The sequence below is a fragment of the Scyliorhinus canicula genome, chromosome 12 (assembly GCF_902713615.1).
Source record: "Scyliorhinus canicula chromosome 12, sScyCan1.1, whole genome shotgun sequence".
Classification (NCBI taxonomy): domain Eukaryota; kingdom Metazoa; phylum Chordata; class Chondrichthyes; order Carcharhiniformes; family Scyliorhinidae; genus Scyliorhinus; species Scyliorhinus canicula.
In genome coordinates this window covers 83,064,646-83,080,713 of record NC_052157.1, presented here as the reverse complement: position 1 = coordinate 83,080,713, position 16,068 = coordinate 83,064,646, and the positions used below count along the sequence as shown (strand labels likewise).

General features: G+C 44.5%; 1 long non-coding RNA gene across 2 annotated transcripts in view; it reads left to right on the top strand.

Annotated features, from left to right (window-relative positions):
* The window catches only part of LOC119974926, a 68,375-nt gene that overhangs the window by 18,800 nt on the left and 33,507 nt on the right, over positions 1-16,068 (top strand). The window contains exon 3 of one of the 2 annotated variants that reach the window (XR_005462608.1): positions 1,308-1,390. The exons of the other annotated variant lie outside the window; for it this stretch is intronic. This is a non-coding gene — a long non-coding RNA (uncharacterized LOC119974926). Of the gene's footprint in view, positions 1-1,307; positions 1,391-16,068 lie in introns of those variants that run through there. 2 annotated transcript variants of the gene reach the window in all.

The following is a 16,068-nucleotide window of genomic DNA, read 5'->3' as shown; positions in this document are numbered from 1 at the left end:
GCAATTGTTCCGGCATCTGTTTGTGGCCAACATACAAGAGGAAGAATAGTCGGGTGGCCAAGTATCAGGGGAAAATGGATGGGAATCGGGGGAAGGTAGCGGGGGGGGGGGGGGGGGGCGCTACCGGTTCGTTATGGGGGTTTGATGGCTAGCTAAGGCCCAAAACCAAACTGTAAATAAGTGCCAATAAACATGCGCCTCGGCCATATTGGGGAATGTAAAATATGTATGCCGGCTAAAGGGGGGAGGCCACAGTTAGTATTACGAAGATGCTTACCTGTAAATATATATTGTCATTTTTGCGTGTCTTTTTAAATTTATTTTTGATTTGTTTGTTTATATATTTATTTTTTCTCTTCTCTCTCTCTAACAATTTGTGATTTGTTCAATATAAAACATGAAAACTGAATAAAAAACATTTATTAAAAAAAAGGACGGTCTGCAAAGCCATGCTGCCCTGGACTCCATCAAATATAGCCATCCCAATGTACTTTCTCACGCCTTTTCCCGGATGCTGCAACAACAACTCCATTTCCTCCTGCTCCTGTCTGTGCACCAGCCCACGCACTACGTTTCGATGATTTAACAGTTCACTTGCACTGCCTTCAAATTAATTTATTACACACGCCAGCCCCAATTCCCTAAAATCGAATACAATACAAAAACAGGATGCCTGTGTTGCAAAATGCATTCCGTCTTTCGGGATCCATGGTTTCAAACTGAATTTTAGATTAGCGCCTTGCAACTATGCCTACACGTCCATCCTAGACCTGCAGCACTGCTCCAATTAAATGTTGTGCAAAAAATTGATTTAGTTTTTTTTAATAGATAATGAATACGGAAATACAGAATTTAGCAAATGTCCGACGCTGGCTGATATGTTGGTTCATATTTCTGATACGGATGTTGTGACACCGGTCGTATTTAAGATTCGATGAAACGTTCACATTCTTCCGACTGTAATGGTTGCTGAAATACAGATTTTTTATGGATAATTTTTTTTCGCCCTGCATGTATTTCAGACATAATTCCAGTAACCACAATGCAAAAGTGCATCACTGTGAAATAATCGATATTTGTGATTCGCTGAAACAGCACTGTTTTCGGTGTTGTTTCTTCGTTGTTCGTAAATACAAATCCAACAGCAATGCCGATTCGGCAGGCACACGGATATAACAGTGCAATATTATCGTACCCCTTGCCAGTTAGCAGTTGATACTGTTACTGCATAATGGAAATTTCTGTTGAATGTGCTAACTACATTTTAGTTGGAAATATAATGACGAAATCACATTAATTATTCCTAGTTATTACAGCTGTCATGTTGGCCATTGATGTTGCAAGCATGTCCAATCGAGAAATCACTGCAAATCCAGGTCCGGACGGAAAGCATGGCGGAGGAGCACGGCCTGTTGGTTCTTTGTACGGTCAGAGCACGGTTGCACCCTACTTGGACTTACTTTATCAAAGGGTGTTAATCTGGAATTGTAAATTTGATTGCTGATCTTCAAATCATTTCCGCTGTCATATTTCCCCTGAAAGGGGATATTTTCTGACTGGCATACCTGCTAAGGAACAGACTAGAGAAACTGCAATTGATAACGAATGTCGAAATGGGCAATGTGGTTATCTCATAGTTTGACCAGAATTGTTTATAATTCCCGAGACTTGTCGGATGAGCACTCATGCAGTAAATGAAATCTATTCTATAAAACGGCGGCATGTGCTTTGTAGTTTCTGGCCAGTACGTTTGGACGTTTGAGGTGTTTTGATTTTGTAAGATTGACTTATGCACTGCCACATTTGATCTATATGAATTTACTCGCAAGGGAAACCTTACTATATTTAAGGTGGAAAGCTGTTGAGGAATTGAACAAACGAATGTGATATAAAATAGTTCGTTAAAATATTAGTTACAAGAATTTTATGTGAGCCAGTCTGATAGTAGAGAGTCCACAAAGTAAGGGCAACTGGATTCAGAAAGTATGGCAAGGAAGGGGGAGGGGTGCCTCGTGGAGGATGGGGAAAAGGGTGCTGGGTTGCAAGAGGCCCAGGGTTGAGGAATGCGAAGTGAGCCAATCAGGATATATGGCCAGGTCAGGAGGTGTGTACACCTAGGATGCCCTATGGGAATCTTGTATGTGAACATTGATGCCATTTGAATGAGATTTGCAGATATTTCTTTGTCTCCGATTTCACTCGGTTCTGGAGCTTCAGAAGACCGCCTGTGTGTTCTGAACCTCTGTGGGGCGAGTCAGCCTTGCAAGTTGGTTAAAAATAAATAACGCTATGCCTACAAATCGATGTCGAATTTTATTGAGTCCGGATGATGGGTGAAGAACTCAATATTGTCATTTGGTGCCGAAAACCCGGGGTTTCTGCAGACGGTCACCGGCCAGCTGCGAAATCAGAATTAGTCTGATGTTGGATAAGGAAAGTGGAAATTGACCCACAATGTGAGTAGCTGGAAAATTACCATATTGATTTTCCCCTTTTCTCATGGTCTGATTGGTCTGGTCACTCGCGTTTGGTACGGAAATATCGTCTCGACGAAATCAAAGGTCAGTCTGTGGATTAGAAAATTTAAAAGTTCAGTCGATGTAGGTACGACTGAGGGTTGAAAAAGACTGATGGGATATCATATATTGATAGTTCAGTTAGGGGTTGATTACGGAATTGATGGGACGTCGGAAGGGCGGTTCAATTCCACGTGTGTTTTGGAAACTATAGTTGATAAAGCTAAAATTGTACACTTGGACTGTAGTGGCGAACAACGCAGTCTTGAGGACTAGTTCTAGATTATGGGGAATTGCTTGGATAACACGAGTGATACAAACAGTTCATTGCAAATATTATGTGATATTTATCCAGATAAAGCGAGAGATTTTAGAAAAATGTCAGCAACGTTAAGGAAGAAATGAGGTGACGAATGGCCACTAGGGGGCCCAAAAGATCTGGAGATTATTTAAAAAGTTCAGGGTAAAATCTGGAAGAAACACCAAAGTATACTGGCCAAAGAGTTGATTGGATTATGGAGACAATATTGTCAAGAGGAGAGGGATAAGATCATGTTATCATGTTGGCAAGAAAATGCCGTTAACATTGGGATTCCAATTAGTGAGGGGGGGGGGGACCAGACAGCTCTGGCGATCTTGAAATAGGAGTTTTCTTTCAAAAACGTGCAAGTAAAGAGAGGGAAACACCTAGCGGGGCAGACAAGAGTAAAAAAAAAATGTGCTACGTAGTTCAATGTCTGTCCTTGCATTAACAGAGGCAGATGATGACCGAGAGAATTGGACCATGTCGGGTAGAGTCCCGACTACACCAGTAGCATTGTCTGCACTAATACCAGAACCACAAGAGTATCATAATTTATATCCAGTCACTGCTTCCCAGATGCAAATCATGCCAGCCTCTCCAGTCCCTTCAGTTGATAGTTTGGGTCCTATTTCTGCACCTTCTCCGTCTGTAAGACATGGGGAGCTCTGTTCCAGAAGCTCATTTAGCTCTGGGACCCGATCTTGGACAATGAGAGAGGGGACTGATCCTATCCAGAAACAAGTACGCATACCACGTAGATCCCTTAAGGCCGATATGGTAGGACAGAAAAGTATGAGAACAAAGAAAGAGGACTGGAATGGTTCTGAGTGGCCGGAGCTCCCCCTATCGGAGGGGAAGGACGTCGAAGTCTTTGAAGAGTCAGAGGAATCCGCTAAAGCTGAGACAGTTGCCGATTAGGAAAATACCCAACCCTGATGCTGCAACAGCAGAAGCCAAGCCCACGATAGACGTTTATTTTCCATGTAGACCCAATGAGATGATTGCTATTCTGGCTGCAATCTCCTGCTTTCGTGGACGATCTGAGAACTACCATCTCAGTTTATCAAGCTTATTCTAGGGACCTCTGTGCCCTAGTCCAGCAGGTTTTAACACCCAGCAGAGTACCGCTGTCACCTCATCCACTTGAATTATGCTAGCCACGCCGCACTTCAGCACGCCCATGCCTTGGACGATGATAGACGGGCACAAATCCTGACTGCGTTGAATGCCACATTTCAAAAGCCCATCAACATATCTGCTGTCTTAGACCTCAAACCTATAAAGAATGAGGAGCCAGAGGAATTTCTGGAACGCTTTAATGAAATCTACCGTGGGCTGTCACGCGTTTTGCTGCACCAAAATGTTCAGAATTCCCCTCAATGTTGTGCTATGTAAATGCATTGCCTACCACCTTCCGTGGCTAATGCAGTGAATTGTAATAACATGAATTGGACAGAAAACGACCCTCCCCATATGGCCCGGGCAGTCATATTTTATTGGAAGGAGGTTGTAGGCCAGGAAGGAGGCTCAGTTACAAACATTAAGACTGAGTATGTAATGAAAAAGGATGATCTGAGACCCCAACCAGCTGCAGATACAGTGGCTTACCATCTGGAACCCCAATATTGTGACCTTGGGTGGGTGGATCAACACGGCGGAGGATATCAAAACCACTCAAATGGAGCCTCAGCCCCTCTTTATGGCCCACCGTATGCACCCACAGCTTTACAACTGCCGCCCCCTCTGAGGGGCCATTGGTCTACTGGGAAGAGAGGACGGGGCAGATATAGAGGGAACAATGCATGTTTAATTGTGGGCCGTACAGATCACTGGCATCAGGAATCCCCCTTTAAAATACGAGCAGCAGAAGGAAACTACCCGAACCAAAGGAGTGGGTACCCACCAAGGGGAGGGCAGACGAGGTACACCGAAATCTCCCAGGCAAACCGTTTCCCAACACAAGGTTGACGAGCTAATTATTCATACGGACTCTCCAATTGGACAGGGGACCCATTATCTCTCTGCGGATAGGAGATCAAAATTACCCATTTGTAATCGACACTGGAGCAGCCATGTCTTCGGTGCAATCAGAACTTCAACGACCACTATCCGACCACACCCAGCATTTGTCGGGTTTCCAAGGATAGGTGTGTGAGTATCCTATAAATGAACCTGTGACAGTCACTTATGAGAATAAGTCTACAGATCATCAGTATGTGGTGACTACTGGATTGGACTGTAACTTGTTGGCCCGAAAATTACTGTGTATATTCCAGCTAGAGCTACAGTGCGGAGACGAAGGGGTAACGGTTCAATCAATGAGGATGAGACAACAGTGCTATATTTCTATTACACCCCAGTGGTGGACGTTAGACATTGAACATTCACTGCACCACGTTACCCTGGCCAATGACAGAACCGGACAGAACCGAGAGTTGGAGGACAAATACCGGCCGTTAATTGGGACCGAATCGCCAGTCACGTTTACAGCCACAGTCACGGGAAAATAAGGTACAGCCGATTTTCTTACAATACCACCACATTTATGGCCACATTCAGCTTCTGTAGGCCTTCATATTACACGTCACGTCCTCGACCAATACCATGCCAAGGATCTGGGGCCTATGGCAAGGAGGGCAGTGGATCATTCAGATCGAACAGAGTGTGCACTTCAAGTCATGCCAGGCGGCACTTCCATAAAATATTTTGAGGTCCCTGAAACGATTAACACTCGACTTCGGCATCACCTGGGACGTGACGTTTTGGAATATGTCAACCCATAGGTCTGGGCAGAATACCCATCACAAGTGGACCTGCAGGACGCTTTATTTGTCCTTCCACTCGCATCTGAAATCCAATATTTGTTTGCCTTCACTTACAATCGACAGCAGTATACCTGGACTCGACCGCCTCAGGGGTTCTTAAACTCACCTACGCTCTTTTCCAGATGTCTACAGACCCAACAGCAGGCCTTCATATTGGAGCGTGGTTCTACTCGAGTGCTGTATGTAGATGACCTATTGGTAGCGAGTCCCGACGAGCCCAGTAACAGGGAAGATGTGATCCAATTATTGAACCACCTATCCTCGTTGGGTTACGTTGATTCACTACCAAAGGTCCTGGCGGCTCAGACAAAGGTCAAGTTCTTAGGGGTTTTACTGACGGCCACATACGGAAGTCTCAAACCCAGTAGAATTGAACCCACTTGCCAGTACCCCGCCCCAACCACAGCCAAGGGGGTCCGTCATTGGCTGGGTATGGTGAATTATTGTATGCAGTGGATACCAAACATCGCTGCCTGTACAAAGCTGCTGACGCATTACACTAGAGAAGGGTGTAATTTTACTCTAACCACCGAGGCACTCGAAGGCTTCCGTTGCCTGAGGCAGGCCTTGCTACAAGCACCGGCCCTCGGTAGGCCGCTGTCCGACCGACCGTCCCAGATATACTGTACTGTTCTGAAAGGGTGTTCAACAGCGGTACTCACCCAGCAACATGAGAATAAGGACCGACCCGTGTCACATTACTCTTCCAAACTTGATCTAGTGTCGTTGGGCCACCCTCTTTGCGCCCAGATCCTGGCAGCGATATACAGTAGTTTGCAGGCTGCTGCCAATATAACTGTCCAACAGGACATTACGGTGCATAGCTCCCACTCGGTCATCGCACTACTGGGGCAACTGCAGACTCAGCATCTTACCGCAGCTCGTCAGAATAGGTATGAAATATACCTTTTAAACAATCCACGTCTGAAATGTAAATATTGTACCACTATCAATCCAGCCTGTTTTCTTAGCGGTCCTCCTGACCATGAAGAGGCAACTGGCCACGACTGTCTAGCCTTGTTTCAGGAAGCTACCACAATAAGGGAGGATCGGACCGACATTCTGTTAGATCAACCTGACATGATTATGTATGTTGATGACAATGCATTAATAAGCCCCACTGGCCGGAACTGGCCGGTTACGCCATCGTGGATCAGGATGGCCTGACCCGAGAAGCGGCCGCTTTTCAGACCCCTTATTCAGCCCAACAAGCCGAACGTTTTGCCCTTACCCATGCATGTATACTTGGGGCCTTCGGGGTAGTCCATGACTTCGGATAACTCTGGAAGAATCGGGGATTCCTTACCTCGGTGGGCACGGCGATATCCCGCCGGGGTTTAGTTAATGACCTGTTGCATGCCCTCCTTTTGCCCGCGCATATTTCCGTCATTAAATGTACTGCCCATACGAATGGTAAGACCCCAGTTCACGTTGGTAATGAACGAGCAGATTGTGCAGCGCGGACAGCCGCGCAAACTCAGCAAGTGATGGTGCCTAAAATGTTAAGTCAGACTAAACGTTCAGCAATAAATAGGTCTGCCTCTGACAAGCCGATGCCCACCATGCATGACGTCATAGCGTTACAGGAGGACGCTCCTGAGAGTGATAAACAAATGTGGAAACGTTTGCACATATGATTCTGTTTCTTCTTTATGGACCACGCCAGCACATCAGACTTGTATGTCTGATGTACTTGCTTTATGGGTCATCGAATGTGTACACTTTGCATCTCATTGTGGGGCTCGGGGGACTAGTGATTTGTTACTGGACACTTGGCGGCACCCTAACACGCAGGGCTGGCCCAGAGTATCAGTAATCGGTGTTTGATTTGGCGGCAGTATAACACCGGCAGAGGTATCCTTTGTGGTATGGGGAAAACCCCGTTGCCCAGTGGTCCCATTGAGACACTTCAAACGGATTAAATTGAGTTGGAAAGGTGGCAATGTCATAAATATGTTTTGGTCATTGTGGATGTGTTCAGCAGATGGGTTGAGGTGTATGCGACTACCGATAATAAAGCTGCTACTGTGCGTAAAGTTCTGATGCGGGAAATCATTTCCCGGTACGGCATAACAGCTGAGTTAAGTTCTGATAACGGGCCTCATTTTATTGGACAGATTAACACGGAGTTCTGCTCCTAGTTCGGCATACGCTGGCAGTTACACTGTGCATACAGACCGCAAGCGGCCGGGTTGTTTGAGAGACACAATCGCACCCTAAAAACTAAATTGGCTAAATTAAGAGCAGACACGGGACTGACATGGCTGACGTTGCTCCCCGTTGCCCTCTTCCAGCCCTCTAACAACTGCGGGACCGGCCCGGCTCTCTCCTGCCGACATCCTTTATGGCAGGCCCCTTAGAACTCCCTGGAACCTGCATTTTCCCAGACTAGTTCAATGTCACCATATGACTGCAGAAATCATTACCTATGTTCTAGCCCTCAGTAAGGTCCTCAAGAAGCTCCAGGGCCAGGTCCGCGCTGCTCACCCGTCACCGTCCACATTACATAGCTCACTGTCAATGCCGCCTGGTAGTTATGTCATGGTCAAAAATTGGACTCGGAAAGGGTCAGAGTCACGATGGGAGGGGCCCTTACAAGTTCTCCTTACCACCCACACTGCAGTTAAAGTGGAGGGGCGGCGTGATTGTGTCCACCTCCACCACTGTAAAAAGATCGGTCACTAATCTGCCTCCCTTCCCCAGCGCTGTTTAACAGGTGTGGAGCATGATGGGGTGGCTACGCACCGCCTGTGTAATCTTCGGCCGAGCTTCACTTGGAGTGACATCGGCGGCGGAAATGGAAAAGGGAAATATGATCTACATCTGAAACCCCAACCAAACTACAAGGACATTTCACTTATGCAGAGGGGTCGTTCTTCGCTGCCCCCATATAGGAGGACATGGTATCGTCTCATGGAAGGTCATCAGGTTAACGGACAAAGCAGGAAACATTTGCACCGGTCCCGGCGATGGGAAGGGAACATTGCATGGACATTGCCTTGTTTTTGGAGTGCATGTAAATTTGATTTTGAATGTGTTAAAATTGGTGCCATAAAGGTAAAGTCAGACAGTGCGGAGACGGTAGGATGAGGTTGTGAGAGAGACAGGGGGACGAGAGAGAGGACGGAGCCTGTGAGAAGGGGAGTACAACTAGGCTATCAGGAGATATACTTAATTCATTTAGGACGTACAATGAGGGAAACCTGGGCAGTATGAATCTCTTCTACCAGATCTACCACCGTTTATATGGCCAGGGTCTGGTTGTCTGCTACCAGAACCCCGCATCGGTGTCTAGGTTATTTTCTGTTTCACCGCTTTGTGGCACTCCACAAACTGTTGTTCATTGTCAGCGTTCCGAGCCACCGCCCGAGCAATCACTCTTCCTTACGATCCGGGTTCAGCATCACCGGCTATTTTCCTTCCCCTTCCTGGGGATAATTCCCTCTGACAGTATGATAAGCTTCAAAGGTGAAGAGCGTATATACCTAGCCACTTCACTCCCAATAGAGACTCCTGTCGTACGATAATTGTTTCAGTAGTGAGGGATACCGCTGTTTACTCTTAAAGGTGGAATCGAATATAACATGTCTGTTTCCCACTTGTGCAGACAGGAGGCGTTACGTCACTCAGGCCTCCTGCCAATGCGTCTGTTACAACATCACCTGCGTTCCATTGAACGTCGGTCTACAGCTCCTTTGTTGCTGGGCGAATGTCTCTGATATCACTGTTGGGACTAGAGCTTTCCTCGTTGCTAGGAGGCCCGAATGAGCGTTCCAAAGCTGGATAAACTGGGCTACTGAGGGATCCCTGCTCAACCAATATACTGATTGTGACGCCAGCCTGTCCACGGAGCAAGGATACTACTTTTTTTTAATGACACAGCGACCAATGTGTTGTCACCCCCATTACCCCGCCAAATTGCTATCGGGATTTTATTCCCTACCGCAGTCCCCTGCCCCTCTGCCTGGATATTGCACAAACAGGTGGCACGCTGGGCAGTCTCAGACGAATTCTGCGAGAACTGGAAAAAACCTTGGGTTCCAGCACCCAACAGGGGCCACTCAGCCAGATGGAGAATTCTGAGCGTCTTAACATTGGGAGGTGTGGGGGGTTCCTTGGCGGTCAGCGATAGGAATTATTTTATTTGTGGCCTTACCATCCTGGGAAACGAATCCTTCTGAGCCCTCGGGGCAATAACCAAGGAATTGTCTCAGCTGCTGTTGTTTGCCATGCAGAGCCAGTATGCTCTTGAACTGTAAGAGTGGGTAATGCGCCATGGTGCTGGGCAAGTGTATCATAGGATTTCAAGACTTAACCGCTAACATCACTAATGTATGGATCGCTTTCGGGATCACCTGGACGGTATGCAGGAATCTGGCTCTTGGATTAACTGCGGATTCGTAGGTTGGAAGGACTGGTTGATAAATATGGCCATGTATTTAGCAGTGGCACTCGGTTGCATCTTTGTGGGCCTGGCCATCCTTAAATGCGTGATGGGTAAAATGCAGGGTTCACTGGAACAGATAGACGCCCCTAGAATCTTGAATGTTAGGATCCACGAGGGTGAAGCGGATGACGGTGTGCTGCAACAAGAATTCGAAATGCAGCGGCGAATCTTCTTAGATGAGGGGCCGTAGCTACGGATTGGATTGATAGGTTATCATGAAATGATAAAAGGAAGGAATGAGGAATTTAACAAACGATTGTGATATAAAGGAGTTAAAATATTAGTTACAATAATGTAAATGTGAGCCAGTCTGATAGTAGTGAGTTCACAAACAAAGGACAAAGGGATTCAGAAAGCATGGCAAGGAAGGTGGAGGGCTGCCTCGTGGAGGATGGGGGAACGGATGCTGGGTAACAAGAGGCCAAGGTTTGGGGAATGCGAACTGAGGCAATCAGGATATATGGCCAGGTCAGGTGGTGTATAGGATGACCTATGGAAATCTTGTATGTGAAACTTGATGCCATTTGAATGATATTTGCAGAGATTGGGGCAGCAGGGTAGCATGGTGGTTAGCATAAATGCTTCACAGCTCCAGGGTCCCAGGTTCGATTCCCGGCTGGGTCACTGTCTGTGTGGAGTCTGCACGTCCTCCCCCTGTGTGCGTGGGTTTCCTCCGGGTGCTCCGGTTTCCTCCCACAGTCTAAAGATGTGCGGGTTAGGTGGATTGGCCATTCTAAATTGCCCGTAGTGTCCTAATAAAAGTAAGGTTAAGGGGGGGGGTTTTGGGTTACGGGTATAGGGTGTATACGTGGGTTTGAGTAGGGTGATCATGGCTCGGCACAGCATTGAGGGCCGAAGGGCCTGTTCTGTGCTGTACTGTTCTAGATGTATTTGTCTCCGATTTCACTCGGCCCGGAGCTTCAGAAGACCGCCTGTGTGTTCTGAACCTCTGTGGAGCGAATCAGCCTTGCAAGTTGGTTGAAAATAAATTATACTTTACCTACAATTCCATCTCGAGTTTTATTGAGGCCGACCTGATGGGTAAAAAACACAATATTGTCACTGTATGGCGATAAGTCGTAGAACGTTTCAACAGTGATGGGTTTTGCTTGTCCGTCTGCGCTTTTCAGGGTGGCTTGGGATATCTTTAATAGGAAAAGCCACAGACAAAAAGCGGGAAAAGAAAATCCAGCCGTCAATAAATGGTGCTCCGCTCAAAAACACGCAGCTGGGACGATAGAAGCCAGTCAGGTTATTCAGAATGTTGTTCCTTGAACACAACGTTTTCTTGAAATTCTATGCTGCCAAGGTAACTTGTTGTTGACCAGAGAATTTTAAATGGGGACAAATACGGCTTCGGTAAATGATAAATAGTTGACTGCCCACAGTTAAGCAGCAGTCCATTCGATTTCATCCGCATTCAAAAAGTCTCAGTAAGAATACCTCACCTCGTCGCACTCCACTACAGTTTCATCAAATGTTTCCATTTTACTTTGACAATTATTTTGTTATCTTCAGTAAGCTCGTCCCAATTTTCCTCCATCACTTTTTCAGTATCTGGATGAGAGATAATGTAAAACGTTGCTTAATGATTGATGAAATGAGGACGAGTTTTTAACCAGTCCGTCACATTTTGTGATAAGCTCTGGAAGATTACGGGCTCCTTATGGAGCAACTCAACTTAATTTATTTTGTAGCGTGGCAGGCATTGATGAAATAAGTGAAGATTAATTGATCCGGTGAGTGCAGTGAAGAATCTCTGGGATTGATGCAACTTTTGAAAATATATAGGCCTAGCACATTTGACCATGGCAGAAACGACTAAACTTCAGCAGTGTAAACCACATTGTCCCGTCGTCGGTGTGTCTCAACCAGCATATGCATTACACGTTGATTTTCAGTGAATTGAACTCACGTGCTGCCTTGATATAACGGGCAAGACATGGTTGGAATTCTGCATTTTTATTTATAATATGACCAGAGATATTTTAGAAAGAAACACGAGTGTACCTTGATAAGGAGGCTCCTCTTTAGTACGTATGCCTTCATGTTCGATTGCACCCTGGATCATCCATTAATGATATCGGTTAATTTGTCTAATAATTCCGCTGTGGATAAAGAAAATGACAAAGTAGTGTGTGGCGTAATCGATAATTGCATATTTTACCCTAGGTTTAGAAATGTAAGACATGTCTGCTTTTATTTAGAGATTAATTTGCGTGCCATTTTCTGGCACGTCTGCACCACTGAGTGTACAGATATATCTTTAGTGATCCGTCACAAACAATGCATGGTAAAGAAACAATATAAAACCTGTAGAGGGAAGGCAATAATTAGAATGTATTAACAATAGTCTATTTGGATAATTATCTATATTCCCTCAATGAAGTGTACAACAGGATAGTAAATCAATTACATAAGGATGTCACCTAAAATCTGACGTGGGAGCTTCTTTAGCAGTAAGAATAAGAATAAAATAATGCATTCGACGTAAACCATTTTCAGCGACGTCAAGCTGTTCCATTTTGTAAGACACACTCTGCAACTGCCAGCATAAACATTAAGAGACATGTCTTTATATCACCATCTAAAGACACCGCTGTCAGAACTGGAACCAAGTGGGAAGATTAGCGTGATTTCGGAGGGATCCGTAGACAGATGAAATGCAGAGTAAATCACACTTGTTTCATGGAAAATGTAAATCAGACATGGCCAAATGTAAACAATATTCTTTCCTGTGTCGCTACACTCTGTGACGCATCTGCAAACTCTGTTTCAATGCTACCTGATTATTTACCATGGTCGACTTCGGCCCGTTGTTTTATCACTGGAGCTGTGCTCTCCCAATCGTTTGATCAAGAAACCATCATTTTCTACCCGATTATTTGTCCAAGAGAGAAGAGTCCATAATAAAGTGAAAGGAAATATTTTGGTGTCCCGCGACAGTGGTCCAGAGACAGACGTAGATACGACCAGTCAGAGAGAAAGAGCGACACAGAATGTTTTCAAGTATGTGTGTGCACCATGTAATTGATAATATCGAAAGATGACATTTGAGACAAGGGTGTCTGGCAATATCTGATCTGGGAGAAAAATGAGAGAATGTAGGGAACGATCCCACGAATGTTTAATTGCAGCTGCAAAGAGCAGAATAATTAAGTGCAGATTCCTTCTCCCAAACATGATTTTTGTATGAAGCTGCAAACAACAGTTCACACCTTCATTGAAATTATCTATCTCAGTCAGCATCTGGAAAAGCATGGATGAGGGTTTCAGTTGAGTTAAGTGATCAATGTATCATTTCAAGTTATAAACAAGTGGATTTTTATCATACAGCTAAAAGCAATGTTTCACACTTGCATCGAAATTAAGCACCTTGAAAGGGAAGGGTGAGGTTCAATTGAATTTGGTGAAAATTCTAGGTGTGAAGCTCTGCAGAAATCAGGCAAATTAAAGGAAATTGAAGACTATAAGTCGAAGACAAACATAATTTAAAGCCAAAAGCAAAGTCAAAATTATGAGCTGTGTGAACAATTGGAAAATAAAACGATGGAAAATACAGGAACCACGATTCCCACCCCTATTAAAACCAAAGCATTTTTCAATATCACAAATGTACTTTGAACATCACAAAGAAACAATGTAATCAGAGAGCTGAGAGGTGAGGGCATGTCAAAATGAATACTTAGTTGTATTATAATCTTTAGAACAAATATACTTTTTACAATCAAAGTGAAATAAAGGTGACTTTACAATAAAGTCATAAAAACATATTAACTGTTAGAAAGAGAATATAATTCCAGAGACCAGAGCAGGACCTACCAGTACTAGAGGGGAGAGAGAGAGAGAAGCAGGGAAGGAAAAAGATAAGTAAGCAGAGTCAGCTCTCAGTCAGTTAGGTCATGGGAAAGATAAGACATAGCAGCCGAGCTAAAACAACTAATACATATAAGGAAGACTAGAATTTAAAGGCGAGACAGAGTCAGCTCAGAGATAACCAGCAAAGTCAGCTCTCACAGCTTGGTACATGGGAAAGATAAGACATGGCAGCCGAGCTAAACCAGCTAATATATCTAAGGAAGACTATAATTTGAAGAAGAGGCCGAGTCAGCTCAGAGTTAGCTCAGAGATAGCCAGCAGAGTCAGCTCTCACAGCTCGGTACATGGGAAAAATAGGACATTGCAACCGAGCGCACCCCCGAATACATCCAAAGAAGACCAGATTTTAAAATGAAGTTTGATTGTCAATTTGGGCGTGAAGGTCCATTCAACCAAACAGAATGACCCAGAAGCAAGATATTTTTACCTTTCTGTAAATAAAGTGATTGCAGCTTTTACAAGAAAAATAGTAATAAAATATCTTGATTTAACCTGAAACAATGGTTCTTCCAGAATCTACTTTACTTACTTAGCATTGCGGGACCCAGGATCGATGCTGCTCAGTGGTAAGTAGATGATATCTTCGGTGAAGGTATGGGTTATACCGGGGGATAACTTGAAAATATAGTTTGCCCTGAATAGCACCCACTGAAGCCTGCATCGGAGTCAGGGAGTGAGAATCCCTGATCACCATTTACGATATCGACCCTTTTTGTTATAGGAGGACATTTAAGAATAGTGCTGAGTTTTCAACAACAACCCAGATCCAGGTAGAACGCATAAATATCTCCAACAATAAGTACTAACAAGCTGCTGGGGAACTGCATTTCACGAACACATTTGTATGCTCCAAATGAGACATCATATTTAGTTGAACGTCTCATCTTCGGGTGTCACAGTGAGACAGAGGAATCGAGACCGAACATCTGGCGAGAGTTCTGAATCCCGCCGGAAGATGTTGTGAGAATATTATACAAGAAGCACTCCACTATTTCGAGTGATTTCCTCTTCAGTGAAATAGTGAGTTAAAGATCGACTTAGTGTATATGAGAATTTGTTGCAAAGTATTATTTCAGTGCACAGAGTCAAATAGGTAAATATAAAAGTTCAAAGCAAGAAAAGGCAATTAAATATCGTATTGACATATGGGAAATAACGAGTTTTACAAAGGTAAGGAGACAGTTGCTAGCTTCACTTTCGCTTTGTAACTTCTTGTCTTCAGTATGTGATGTTGAACTGCTAAACGAAAAGACTGTAGTTATTTCGTCATGATCTGGTATGTATGGTTTTTCCTATTCCTCACATTAAAATAGGTCTGCAGCTCTTCGATAATTGTTTGTCAATGTTTAGTTGCCATCACATATAAATAAAAAGTAAAACATGTCATTGAAAAATATAAGAACACGATGTGCTATGAGGCACTAATTGTCGTAGTACAGACGATGCAAACGGCTGCAGCTTATGGGAACTTGTGGTTGATTAGTTAATCCAGGCGGAAATGGTCTATATCAGGGGTGGGCAAAATTTTCCGTGCAAGGGCCACATTCATAGTATATTAAGTAAAATAATTACTTCACCCGGTTATGATTCTGGGCGCCTCATATAGAACATAGAACAGTACAGCACAGAACAGGCCCTTCGGCCCTCGACGTTGTGCCGAGCAATGATCACCCTACTCAAGTCAACGTATCCACCCTATACCAGTAAGTAACCCAATAGCCCCCCCCCCCAATTAACCTTAAAAAATTTTTTTTTTTTTTTTTTGAATCTTTTTTTTTTAATGACTTGGTGGGCCGCAGAAATACCTTTGGCGGGCCGTAGTTTGCCCACCCCTGGTCTAGATGGAGTGTTTAAAATGCCTGAATACTCCGGTTGTTGGGAATTTTGTTTTTTCCGGCTGGTAGCACAACCTCATTCACCGGTTTTCGTCGAGTGACTAATGTCTTAAATGGAAAATCCCATTGAAAAACTATGAGAAGGTCGAATCCTGCCGGCAGCAAACGATGCGCTTCCGAAACACGTGTGGAAGGTGACTGGAGAGCCCAGTCCGTGATCTCAAAGTGAGCATATGTGCAGACAAATTCGATGTAACAAGAA